This window comes from Temnothorax americanus, unplaced genomic scaffold, assembly GCF_048541705.1.
Source record: "Temnothorax americanus isolate GAGA-0224 unplaced genomic scaffold, ASM4854170v1 Scaffold66, whole genome shotgun sequence".
Taxonomy (NCBI): domain Eukaryota; kingdom Metazoa; phylum Arthropoda; class Insecta; order Hymenoptera; family Formicidae; genus Temnothorax; species Temnothorax americanus.
In genome coordinates, this window is record NW_027509788.1 from 566,356 (window position 1) to 578,403 (window position 12,048).

At 36.1% G+C, this 12,048-nt stretch overlaps 1 long non-coding RNA gene across 1 annotated transcript; it reads right to left on the reverse strand.

Moving 5' to 3' along the window:
* Nucleotides 1-3,031: 3,031 nt before the first annotated feature.
* Nucleotides 3,032-6,750, reverse strand: LOC143905744 (uncharacterized). Its single transcript, XR_013259310.1, has 3 exons — nt 5,756-6,750; nt 5,513-5,634; nt 3,032-5,262 (listed from the first exon to the last, which is right to left on the reverse strand). It is a non-coding gene; the product is annotated as an uncharacterized LOC143905744 (long non-coding RNA).
* Between the last annotated feature and the right edge of the window lie 5,298 nt (nt 6,751-12,048).

A 12,048-nucleotide genomic window follows, 5' to 3' on the forward strand; every position in this document is an offset into this window, starting at 1 on the left:
GCTCTTGACATGAAATTTCAGAAGGCTGTTCTATATACAGGGTAGAATCTAAAACAAAACATATCTCAAATATGTTGAATATCTTAAAAACTGATGAGCCCGGCAGGCAAAAACGTTTTAGACAAAAGTTGTATAGTCTGGAGGGAGACAAATAATAATAAAGTTAATTTTTGAAAAAAAACCGATGTTTTAAAGTTACATGAAGATCGTCATTTTTAACTCTTTGATACATAGTATTTCTATATGGGACCTACACGGAAAGAATGGTTTTAGGTACTAAAGTATCTAAAAATTTAGCTAGATACAGATCTGAAAATAATTTTGTTGCATTATCAAAATAATTATGTAGAACATTCAAACTCTGATTGCTAAAATGTCAACATTTTTTACATTGCAGCATTATAGATTTCCATTTTAGATTTGCAATTAGTAATTCCAAAAACCCCTATATAAAAAATTCGGTAAAATATGTTCAATAGAAAAATTTATGCAACAAAGGGTTAAATAGTATAATACGATTTTTTTACACAATTTGACTTTTTTAGTTATTTTGCAAAAATATTAAAGTAGAATTATCAAAAAATGAATACGCATAATTTATAAAATATTTTATATTGTGGCATATTTTGATATAAAATACTTTATAAACTATATTAATTTTTTGATAACCTGATATCTTAATACTTTTACACATAGAATAATGAGATAAATGAATTAGCGTAAAGAAAACACTTAGTTGCTTTTCAAGAAAGATTTGTAATTACATATTGCAAATTGGCCAAATTGCATAAATACAATTTTTTACTGAAACATTTTTGCCTGTCCGTTTCAATTTTCACACCCACACCTTAGATATAAAAAGAGGGAAATAAGTAATTGCTTTTCATTTTATACGCTGTATATTTGCTGTTATATATTTTTGTATCTTTTAGCATTAATTGTGCACAGAATTAAGTTTCATTGCTTTTCTTAAAAAAAGATACAACTGATGAAAATCACAAAATAAGTAGTAGGAGTCTTTTAAGTAAGTAGGAGGAGATTCCGCATTCAGTTGAGGGTTAATACGTTTAACTTGCGTCTACGTTTCTCACAAAGAACAACTAATCCTTACTAACTTCGACTCTGCTGTCGCAAGTCATAATTATACAGGGCGGTTCGAAGGAGAGGCTTGGTCTTCTTGACGTTTTGCAGGGCACGCCGCTGCCAAAGGGACCTGAAGGATTTTAGAGGCGTGGTAAACATTTAGCGACGGACTCGTCGGCGTCGTGCGACACCGTCCGACTACCCTCTGCCCAGGAATCGTGTTAACGCCTCTGGTCCTATTCCAGTTCTACGTAACAAAGACTAACTGCCGACCCGCCATTGTCCCACTCTTCCGGTCGGACGTGCGCTCGCCCCGAAATCTGGTTTTTCTCAATTTTCACTGGACATTCGACCGGCACATTCGTCGCCGTGGTGAACGCGCGCGGCGATCGAAAGGCGCACTGCGAGAAAGGGTGTAGGGACCTAGCTACGCCCTTAACTCCGTGACACTTTGTGTCGCCTGCAGTTAAATGAGGAAATAATTTTTCTAAAAGAGCGACAGCTCGCGCGCGGGTGTCAAAGGCGTATCTATTATTATAGGACGTCTTAATGTTCCGGAACCAAGATCGATCGACCTTTCGAGAGTTTGCACCGGATTGTCAGCACTTCAAAGGATCTGCGATATTCCATTGGACGATTTCGTTCACGGCGCCCCTATAACGTTCTCGTTAGCACAAATCTGCCGGATGCGAGGAGCTTCGCTGCAGCAGAGCACAAAAGACGTGATAGCGGGCGAATGTGAGCACGAGCGAGGTAAATCAAGTGAGAAATTTTCCATAGCTCGTCAAGAGATGGACGCGTGCGCGATTCAATTTTTAAATTCTTAAATTACAAAATAATAATATAATAGATCAAGGTTTGAAAAATTAAAACAAAAAAGATAAAAAAGGTTAATGAATCTATTATAGATATACTTGCTAAGAATGTATTACAAATTTAAATAAATAATGTGAGAAACGTTTCGACCTGCAATAAGATCGTGCGTTGTTCAGTGCGTCGTAACAAAAACCATCACTTACAAATTAAGTCGATGACATCTAGTCAGATTATAAAATTCATAAATCTTGTATATCGTTTATGTGGAATTAATACCAACATTTCGATTAGACCTCTTTGTAGAGTCTCAGAATCGTATCTTCCAATTTTCAACTCTTTACCTCCTTGCTAATATCCGTGCCCATCTCATCCTACTCTTCCTCCTTCCAAAAATGTTTTCTTACCCTCTCTCTTTCCTTCATTCTTTCTAACAGCATGCCTCCGCTGCTTTTTACACTTACTTTAAAACAATAGATCGACACACATGTCTGTCACCAATTTTCTTTAAGATTGATTTAACGTTTGATCAGGTAAAAATATCATTTTTCTTTACGGCTCTACTTGCTTCTTTTCTCATGTTACAATACGACCAGTACACAGAGAAAAAGATTTCTTTACATTTAGTATTCCTATTTATTTAATTAAAATTTGTTTGAGAAACCCATTTAGTTGACTGAATTAAAATTTGGTTGAATCAACTAAATCTCTTGTTTGTATATAGGCAAACAAGAATTGTGGTTGGTGCAACACAAAAATGTAGTTGGAAAATTTAGTAATACCAATACATAAATATAGTTCACTGAACAAAAATATGGTTTGTATGGAACAAAATTTGTGATTGACTTATTACTCAAATTTTGTCCTCTGAACCAAAAGTATGTGTTGATATTACTAAAATTTTCAACCGAATTTTTTTGTTGCGTCAATCGATTATTTTTGCACGGAAAAAACGATTTTGCTGAAGTATTTAAAAATTTTGACTAGCTAGATACAGATCTGAAAATAATTTTGTTGTATCATTAAAATAATTATAGTAGGTTACTGAAGTATGATGATAATGCTGTAAAAAATTTTGACATTTTAGCAATCAGTTCTACATATAATTATTTTAAATCACATTGCGTGAATCTATAATTATTTTAATTATGTAGAACTGATTGCTAAAATGTCAAAATTTTTTACAGCATTATCATCATACTTCAGCGACCTACTATAATTATTTTGATGGTGCAACAAAATTATTTTCAGATCTGTATTATATCTAGCTAAATTTTTAAATACTTCAACAAAACCGTTCTTTCCGTGTGTAGCCATCAATGTATAGCACATAAAAAAATGCATAAACAGTTAAAGTCGTTTAAGTATTTTTATTTATCACATTAACGAAAACATACAAAATTATCGTTAGTATTGCCGTAGCGCAAAATACCTGAAGTAGGAAAAACGTCTATCAAAGAACTAAAATCCATCTCAAAACTGTTGTGTGTCGCATTTTGTATGACTTGATAAGCATCAATATGTGAGTAATATCCAATAGTAAATAATTTTTGTAAATTAAATACAATCCTCTTGTCTCCATAAGAAAGTATAGACGAAATAAGACTAAATTCTGGCAAAGGTTCATCAACAGAGGTAAGTAAAACTGTACGATTAGCTAAATATTTTATTCCATTAATTTCTATCCATAAATAATGTGTAGGATCAGCAGTTTCGTCAAGATGTGGACCAAAAGTAATTTTATCCGATAAGCCTCTTTTACTAAGAAATCTTTCGCATAACTGCAACTGGTTCTTTTTTGCTAAAGTTAACGTGATGTTTACGCGAGAATTTACTACAGTTGCATTTTTCTTAAAGTCTAAATTATCACCTAAAATTAGAGCTAATGTGAAATATATTTTGTATCTTTTATTATTGGATACTATTTCAATACCGTTTGTTTCCAAAAGTTTTAATTCTTCAATTAAAATATTAAATGTAGCACGATTCCCATGAATTATTCTATCAGACGCATGACAAAAAATATATTATCTAATGTAGAATGATACTTTATCGGTGTACCAGCAAGTAATATATAAACAGCACCTAATTTATGAATACCGGCATGAGATCCTAATGGATTATTGATTTCAAAATCGTCATAGAAAAGAAAAATTGGTATCACAATGCTGTTGCCATAATTTTTCGAAATATCACGCCATAAGAGTGATCCAAGAAAATCAAAATGTACACTTCTGAAACATCTTTACTACACTGATCTGATGCTTTCGAATTAGGTGCTGTTTAAAACAACTAAAACTGTCAAATTTTCTACGACAAAACTTGTCTTGTTGACACTGAATTACGTCCCCTACTGTCAGGCAATGAGATACCTTAAAATGTAGTATAATAGTTTGTATAGACCTAAATTCTTTAGAGCATAGAAAACATATGATTGGAGCAGTCATTATTTATACTTAGTTTATGAATAGTGCAACCAAAATATATTAATTTAAAAGAGAAATAAAAATAACTTTATAAGTAACCTAAAAGTAGGACAACTCTTTAATATTATAATTTTATAATATTGATTCTCTTTTAACTACTTTCTTTAAAAACAAAAAGGAAAAATTACTGAAGAAGCAGCTCTATATCTATATTGATAGATCGTAATAAAATGATAAATGCGAAGAACCAGTATGACGACGCCAATATTTTTTAAAAATAACGCATATCAAAATTGCAGTCATAAATCGTTTTATAAATTTTACACGCAAACTTATAATAAAACTAAAAAATATTTTATGAATATGTAACTGAAGGTAACTGTAAGTACCATCAATAAAATCAACGTATTACGCAAAAAATAAATGAAAATTTTAATCAGGAACAATCTTCATAATATCAATCTTTTTCTATTGAAATTGAATACAAAATAAAGTATTTTATGAAAAATGTCAGTCAGAAAACTATTTATGTAATAACTTAATCAGAGATTTAAATCTCAATTTCAATTAAGAAAAAAACCTAATAATGTTAGTCTTTGTTGTGTGTGATGGTCTTTATACCATTTAAAATAGTCAAAACTGATGGATTTTTACAATCAAACTCAGTTTCAAATCCATATACGGCGCGTTGTAAAAAATACCATATTTTTTCGCATTCTACTGGATACTTTGCATTAAAAACCTGAAAACTCTTGAAGCATATATCCACTGCTTTACGCACGGTTGCAACTTCGTACTTTAAATCATCAATAATAACATATGAAGTAATGTCATTGTCATTTTCATCAGAAACCAGAAGTACAAATGGCTGAAGTTTAATTCCTTTATGTGTACAAAATTTTCTCCGTTCTTCAATGAGATTCTCAATTTCTCCGGGAATCTACAGAAAGATAAAGAAATAAGAAAATACACAAAACTAAAGAATAATAACATTAAAGGAGTTGTAGTATAAGTAAGTATTATATTTTACATTATATTTATTGTGATAGAATTACATCCTTATTGTATACTGTATAGTACAAATCAATTTTTTTTAAGTCCAAATAAGTAGTACGTAATGTAATTAAGCATGGAAAGAAAATGCTTGAATGAAAGATATACAAAGATAGTATGATATTAGAAAAGCTTACCTTCAAAAAGCGGAATTAAGCTCTCGCACCGCAATGCAACTAATGCGTCTCGTACAACATGATCCGCCATAGCATATATTTTACAATAACCGTAAGAGTACAAAGTGTTGAAAACAGAGGTCCTGTGTGTTAAAAAAAGTCCTTGTTAAAATTTTTGTGTAATATACAGACTTATACGAGGAATATTGAATGGGCAGTATCGAGCCCGTTAAGTAATAATGCGTGGTACTTATCGTAGCTGACCTTATCTCCGCTGTCGGAAATGGCTGGCGGACGAGTCTCGATGCTTCGCTGAGATCAGCAGAGATCCGTCTTTTGCCCGACGTGCGCAGACGTCGATGTATCCTGAGGGATTTCCGGATGTCGAGTCGATTTCCTTTTCTTCGCTTGCTAATTGCCAGCACGCACCTCTCGCACGTTATCACGAGCACGCGCATTCGCGGCCACGAGGCGTGGAACGCGAGGACGCCTCGCAAACACGTGTACAAGATTGTTGTTCGTTTCGAAACTATTGTCGTCGTCCGTTGTAAACCATTAATCACCCGCGAGGAGGTGCGGGCGGCGATGGAAGACGACGACGACGACGACGGCGACGTTCGTCGCGCATAGCAAGTACACACGCGGGGCAACCTCCCGGTAAACCTTCCGGTTTACATGCACCGGGAAACGCAGATCCGTTGGCGATTATCTCTCAGGCCGGCCCGTCGGCCCGTCGGCCGATCACCGCCGTCACGGTCAACTAAACCGGGTCCACTAAACTTCGCAACGAATTCCGAATTGACTTTCCGAAACTGTGGTATCAGTACCGCGGACCGTGATCGAATGACGAATGACACTGTGATGGTGTAGCGCTCTCTCTCTCTTTTTCGCATTGTCGCGACTCTAGCGCGGACCGGCAAACAGAAGACGATCGGCAGCGCGCCCTTTTCTTCCGTCGCCGCGGTCGCCGCGTCGTTGTCGATATTGCGCGCTTATTTTCAACCTATGATTTTCAAGTGAACGATTTTGTTCACGCAACAAACACAATTATTTAAGATACGATGAGATGGGCAAGTTTGTTACCGTAACAATCAAATTTTATTGTAACTAGTAAATCGATTCAAACATAAAATTTGGTTCGTGTAACATTTCACTTGCTTCCCGTAATATGGTTTTTTAAGTGCATATACAAAAATTACATATTTAGTTAACAAAATGGTTTAACCAAAGAATTTTGTTTTATTCAACCAAATGGGTTTCTCAGTTCATTGAGACATGTGCTTATACGAAATATTGTTTTTTAAATAAAATTTTTTGTTTTATTCAAGAAAACTCTTATTTAATGGAAAAACACATTATTATTTAAAGTAATAACCTTTTAATCAAATAATATATTATTTGGTTACAATAAATATGTAAAATAAAAAAAATAATTTCTTTATGTGAAAATGGCCAAATATGTTGAAAAGCGTTGTTTCATGCAAATATTTGCTTATTTATAACAACTATTGCCATTTTTGGCCAGAATTCTAGAATCATCGCGAGTGCGCTTTCACCACTAAACAGCCTATTTAAATGCGAAATTCAACCAGAGACCGGATATAAGGTGAAAGAGCTTATATCAGTCGCAATCGCAATTCAACACATCATTGGAATTTATAGAAAAAATGAATAGATAAATTGCTTATTACTTGGGTCACTCGCATGCATCGACCGAGCGCCATATATATAATTAAATAAATAAATAATTGTTTAAGTAAAATAAGCTAATTATTTGTGTGAAGCAAATACATTTTTTTCGGACATTTTCTATGAAGCATTGATATTGTTTAAATAAACATCAAAGTATTATTGAAGCCAAAGAGAATGTGTCTTTTGTTTCAAACAATTTTTTATTTAAGACAATAATATATATTCTTTGAAAAATCTAATAAACATACTTATATTTATCGAAACATTACCCAGGTAGCAAAGTGACGTCAAATGACGTCTTAATAACGTCTATGACGTCAATTTTGCTACCTGGGTAGTTTGTTTGGACCATTTCAATGATCAAATTTGTTTGAATGCAATAAAATTTATTAAATCCAAAGAAATCCTTTTCTCTGTGTGCCAGTATTTCAACTTTAATATTCTCTTTTTTTGTTCTTAACAAAATGCCCGATCTAATCCAGAACTTTGGTAACGCACTGAAGATGATCTTATTAGAGATCGAAACATTTGTCATATATTATTTATTTAAATTTGTAACATTCTTAGCCTGGCTTGGTTTGTTAGCCCCTTTTATCTCCTTCGTGCTTAAATTACATTTCAAGAATTTTATGACAGGCCAGCCATCGCGAAGATCGAAGTTTAATAAACAAAAAATGTAAACCGAAGGAAATCGTAACTGTTAGGTAATATTCTACAGTTCATTTACGCATGTTATTTCATCCTCAATCAGTTTTCCACTCGAGTTCAATCAAGTTCCTCAAGTTTCTCACTCTCGTCGTGGATGCATCGCGCGGGCGAGGAGAAAAATCAATGATCCACTATCGCAGCCGTATTCCATCACATCTCTCGATGTCATATTTTTATTACCGTTCCCATCAGGAGCAATGGCGGTGGTGGCGGTGGTTGTGGCGGCGAACGGGGAGAGGAAATCAGAAAGACGGAAGCGGCAAAGTTGCGTGGGCGAAGGATGCTGCGCGCGGCCACCTCTCAAATCGCATCTGTCTTCTCTCGCGGACCTCTCGATCATCCGTCGTATTTGCCTTCTCGAGAGCTCGCCCATGCGTTTTTCGAGACGGGAAATCTATAAGCTTCGAGAGTGACCCTAACGAGAAGAAGAATACCGGAAAGACGGACGCGGCACGGTGCTATAAAAAGCCGTGAAGATGTTAAGACAAACAAAACGGTAACGTCCGAAATTGGGGAGAGACCTCATCTCTCGATATGAGCGAATATTACGACGCTTCGCTATATTTACTTTTGTCATTCTATAGCTTTAATTAGCAATCACCAAAATAGCCTGAGTTGTACCCGCGTGCATCATAATACACTTAGCGTTGTTATAAAGAATAATCTTAAATAATGCCAATTTTTGTAAATTATTTTATAGCTATAATTCAATCGCTCGATTCTTATATTTTTCAATGAACTGAATCTCGCCGGAAACCAACCTGCCATGCCCAATGACCACGATGGAATTATGTAAAACGAGAATATTCAGGATCCACCATGCTCGCCATTGAACGAGGCAAGAATATTTCTGCCTCGCATAATACAAGCGGGGAACTCGAATGTGACGGATATACGGATGGGAAAGAGAGGCACGCATATGCCGCTTTACACGACGCGATATTCCGTAACGCTAAATCGCGTTGGGACAGCGAGACTCGCTTCGTTATTGCGATCTATTGATCTATAATTTGCAACTTTTATGTAAGCCAGAAATACGCGATGTTCCATTCATCAAAATGCTAAAAGGGTAAGTGATACGTTCCCGATACACGTAACGTTTATAAAAGCAATTGAGTTGCAGAGTCTGGACTGTTATCATCGCCCGACGTCGAAAATATCTCGCGATGCGCTCTCTCATCATCCTCTCGTCGGCGAAACGTATAATTATGCGAGTCCTTAATTTACTTGGGCGCGATCGCGAGACGCAGCTGCTCTCGGAGCGGGATAATAAATCCACGTGCCCCGGTAATTAATTTGGCATAGATACACGTGGAACATTTAATTAATTAAATTTTATAGCTCGTTTCGCATGCGCTTTACGTAATAACGCTCATCGCAAACCAGGCTGAGCTCGAATGGAACTTTATATCTTTCCAGTTATTACTTATATTAAAAACAGGTACAAAGTGATTTCAAGACTCCGTCGCAATTACAGAATTAATTACATGCAGGAACTTATGCAGACTTTCCTCACTGCAAAGGCGACTGTGTTGCAGCTTGCATATCATCGTAAACACTACAGTTGTTGGCCTCTACAATAATTAGCCAAATAAAAAATTAAAGATTATAAAAAAATATACTATTAATATATTTTTAATTATAAATATAAAAATATTTAAAAAAGTGTATTATAAATATTTATGTATTTATAATTAAAAACATTTTAATAGTATTTCTTTATAATCTTTAACTTTTTAAGACGTGGCCAATCAGCCACTGCGGAGGTAAAATATTACTTATCGCGCGTCTAAGAATAATGAGATCACGCAGGATCGTGAATTACGTGTGTAAAAAAAAAACCGTGTCCGCACGCGCCATTTCACGGCGCTGCGCTGTGCAACCGGGCAGGGAAACTGTAAAAGCGAGTATCACGATCGGAGGTAAAAGAGGATAAAAGAGACATGTGCCGCCTGTTGCTGTCAGCCATGTCGCGGTGTAAGTGCCGTGAAAAGGAAGAGACGATATCATCGGCGGCGAAGGCGGCAGGGGTGGAAAGATGTTTACGAGAGCGTTATAGCTTCGATCCTTGCCGGTAGTTTATCACGAGCAACTGACTCCGTACTGGATGCGTATCCGTGACGACATATAAAGCCACTCTCGTTCGTCTACCTCGATATACAAACAATTTCTCCTTCAATAACTTGTTCACACACGAACGAAGACTAACGCGACACACACAGTGTGAGTAAAACTGTACTTTAAAACAACCAGATCCATGCGCGCTTTTTACATCCTCAAATGAATTCTATTTAAATAGAAGTGGTTTTAAATTGAATGTCACTGAATTTCAGGGAATATAAGACTAATTATCGCAATACGCCATAAATAATTTTCCGAGTGACGTGAAATCGTTCTTAATGAACTTCAGAAGCATATTCCACTCTTTGGAGATCCGGCTGTCTTAGGAGTCTACCGCGTCCCGATAATAGGGCCTAGCGCACGCGTAAAACTATTAAAGACTTTTCCTTTCTGCTACCGAAAACTCTGAAGGCCCACCCATACGGCCGATGTATAAATCAAAACGGCCCCGCGGTATGATTTCCACGGTAGAAGGAAAGCATCTGTTCAAGGGGTTCATTCTTTTTAATAACTGTCACCGAATGAACCCAAATGTGGACTTTTACATAGTTAATTTGATTTATGCGCGCAGTGACATTTCCTTTGAATCCGGCAAAAGTTTTACAAGAGGTCTACCCTAAGATGAATATATCTTCCGACACTACACCGTCGTCCATGCATTATTATGAAAGAATGCATAAATTCACATTATCTCAAACACGATAAATATTAATATTATCGTAATATCGCAACACCGTATATATTAAAATGAGCGATTTTACTTTCTTATTTACAGAATTTTTATTCCGGCTGCAATTAAAACTTATCAAATCTCAATCATTAGCCGAAGATGGAACTCTTTGGAACGTGCCATAAAGTAAATTCTATTGGATGACAAAAAAAGATTCGTTGGAGATCCACCATCTGAATGACGATAAAAATGACCGTGGCGATGTTTTCAGCACGCGCGCGGAAAAACGGCTGCAGTTGCGCTGCGAGGTGGAAGCGTGATGACGTGAAAAAATTTGGTTGAATAATTTAAATCGTCTTAGCCGCGATTTCTTTTTTGTTGAAAGGGCGGAGGGATATCGGCAGATGCAACCTGGACCACGCTTCGACGATTATCTTGCTCCGCTCTATAGTGGACGCGTGCTGTTTCGGATTAATTTTTTTTCTCTCTCGTGATCTCTTCTTGCCTCGCTAAAGGTGACGTGGACACGTATTGAAAAATCAGAAAGATAGTAAAATCTCTCGTTCCAATATATGTTCTTACAACGTTTGCGTCTCATGACTTTTTTGCAGAGAAAATAAATCTCCCTCAAAGTTTCCGTCCTCCAATCAGGATGCAGAGTAATATAACCCTTCTCTCAATGCGCTGCGTAACCACACCCCGTAATGGAGGATGCGGACAATTAATCAATGGGATTAGCTGTGGAAATATTATCTTGCCTAGAGGTACTGTGTAATCGTGTAATCACACTTGCAAAAGTTTAATAAAAATAAACTTTATATTGTTACTCTACAATTAGAAAATTCTAATTAGCTCAAAACCAGACTTAATATTAATGATACATTTATAATTAATAAATAACCCATAATAAAGATAAGTTTATGAGGTACAAAATGGAATTTGTAATAGAAATTGTAACGCGGTAGTTGATAGCGAGTGAGCAAGAGAGAGAGTGAAAGTGAGAGAGAGAGAGAGAGAGAGAGAGAGAGAGAGAGAGAGAGAGAGAGAGAGAGAGAGAGAGAGAAGCCGGCAAAGTATGAAGTTGATCAAATTACACTCGGATGACATCGTCTCATCTCCGACCCTCTCGTAGCTTCCTACGGGAGTGGAGGCTAATGAAAGAATAAATACTTGATGCCGTGTGCCTAATTATGTCGCGGCTCTTGAGTTAAGGCGTAGGTAACTACGGGAGATGAATCAGAGGAGAGTCTACGGGAGAGGATTTTAGAAAGAAAGTTGCAACGAGGCGCGGCAGCGAAAGAGGGATCCAAGATTGGTGGCTTGATCTTGAATAATTGATAACGGCTCCTCGCGTGCGCTTAAAAGC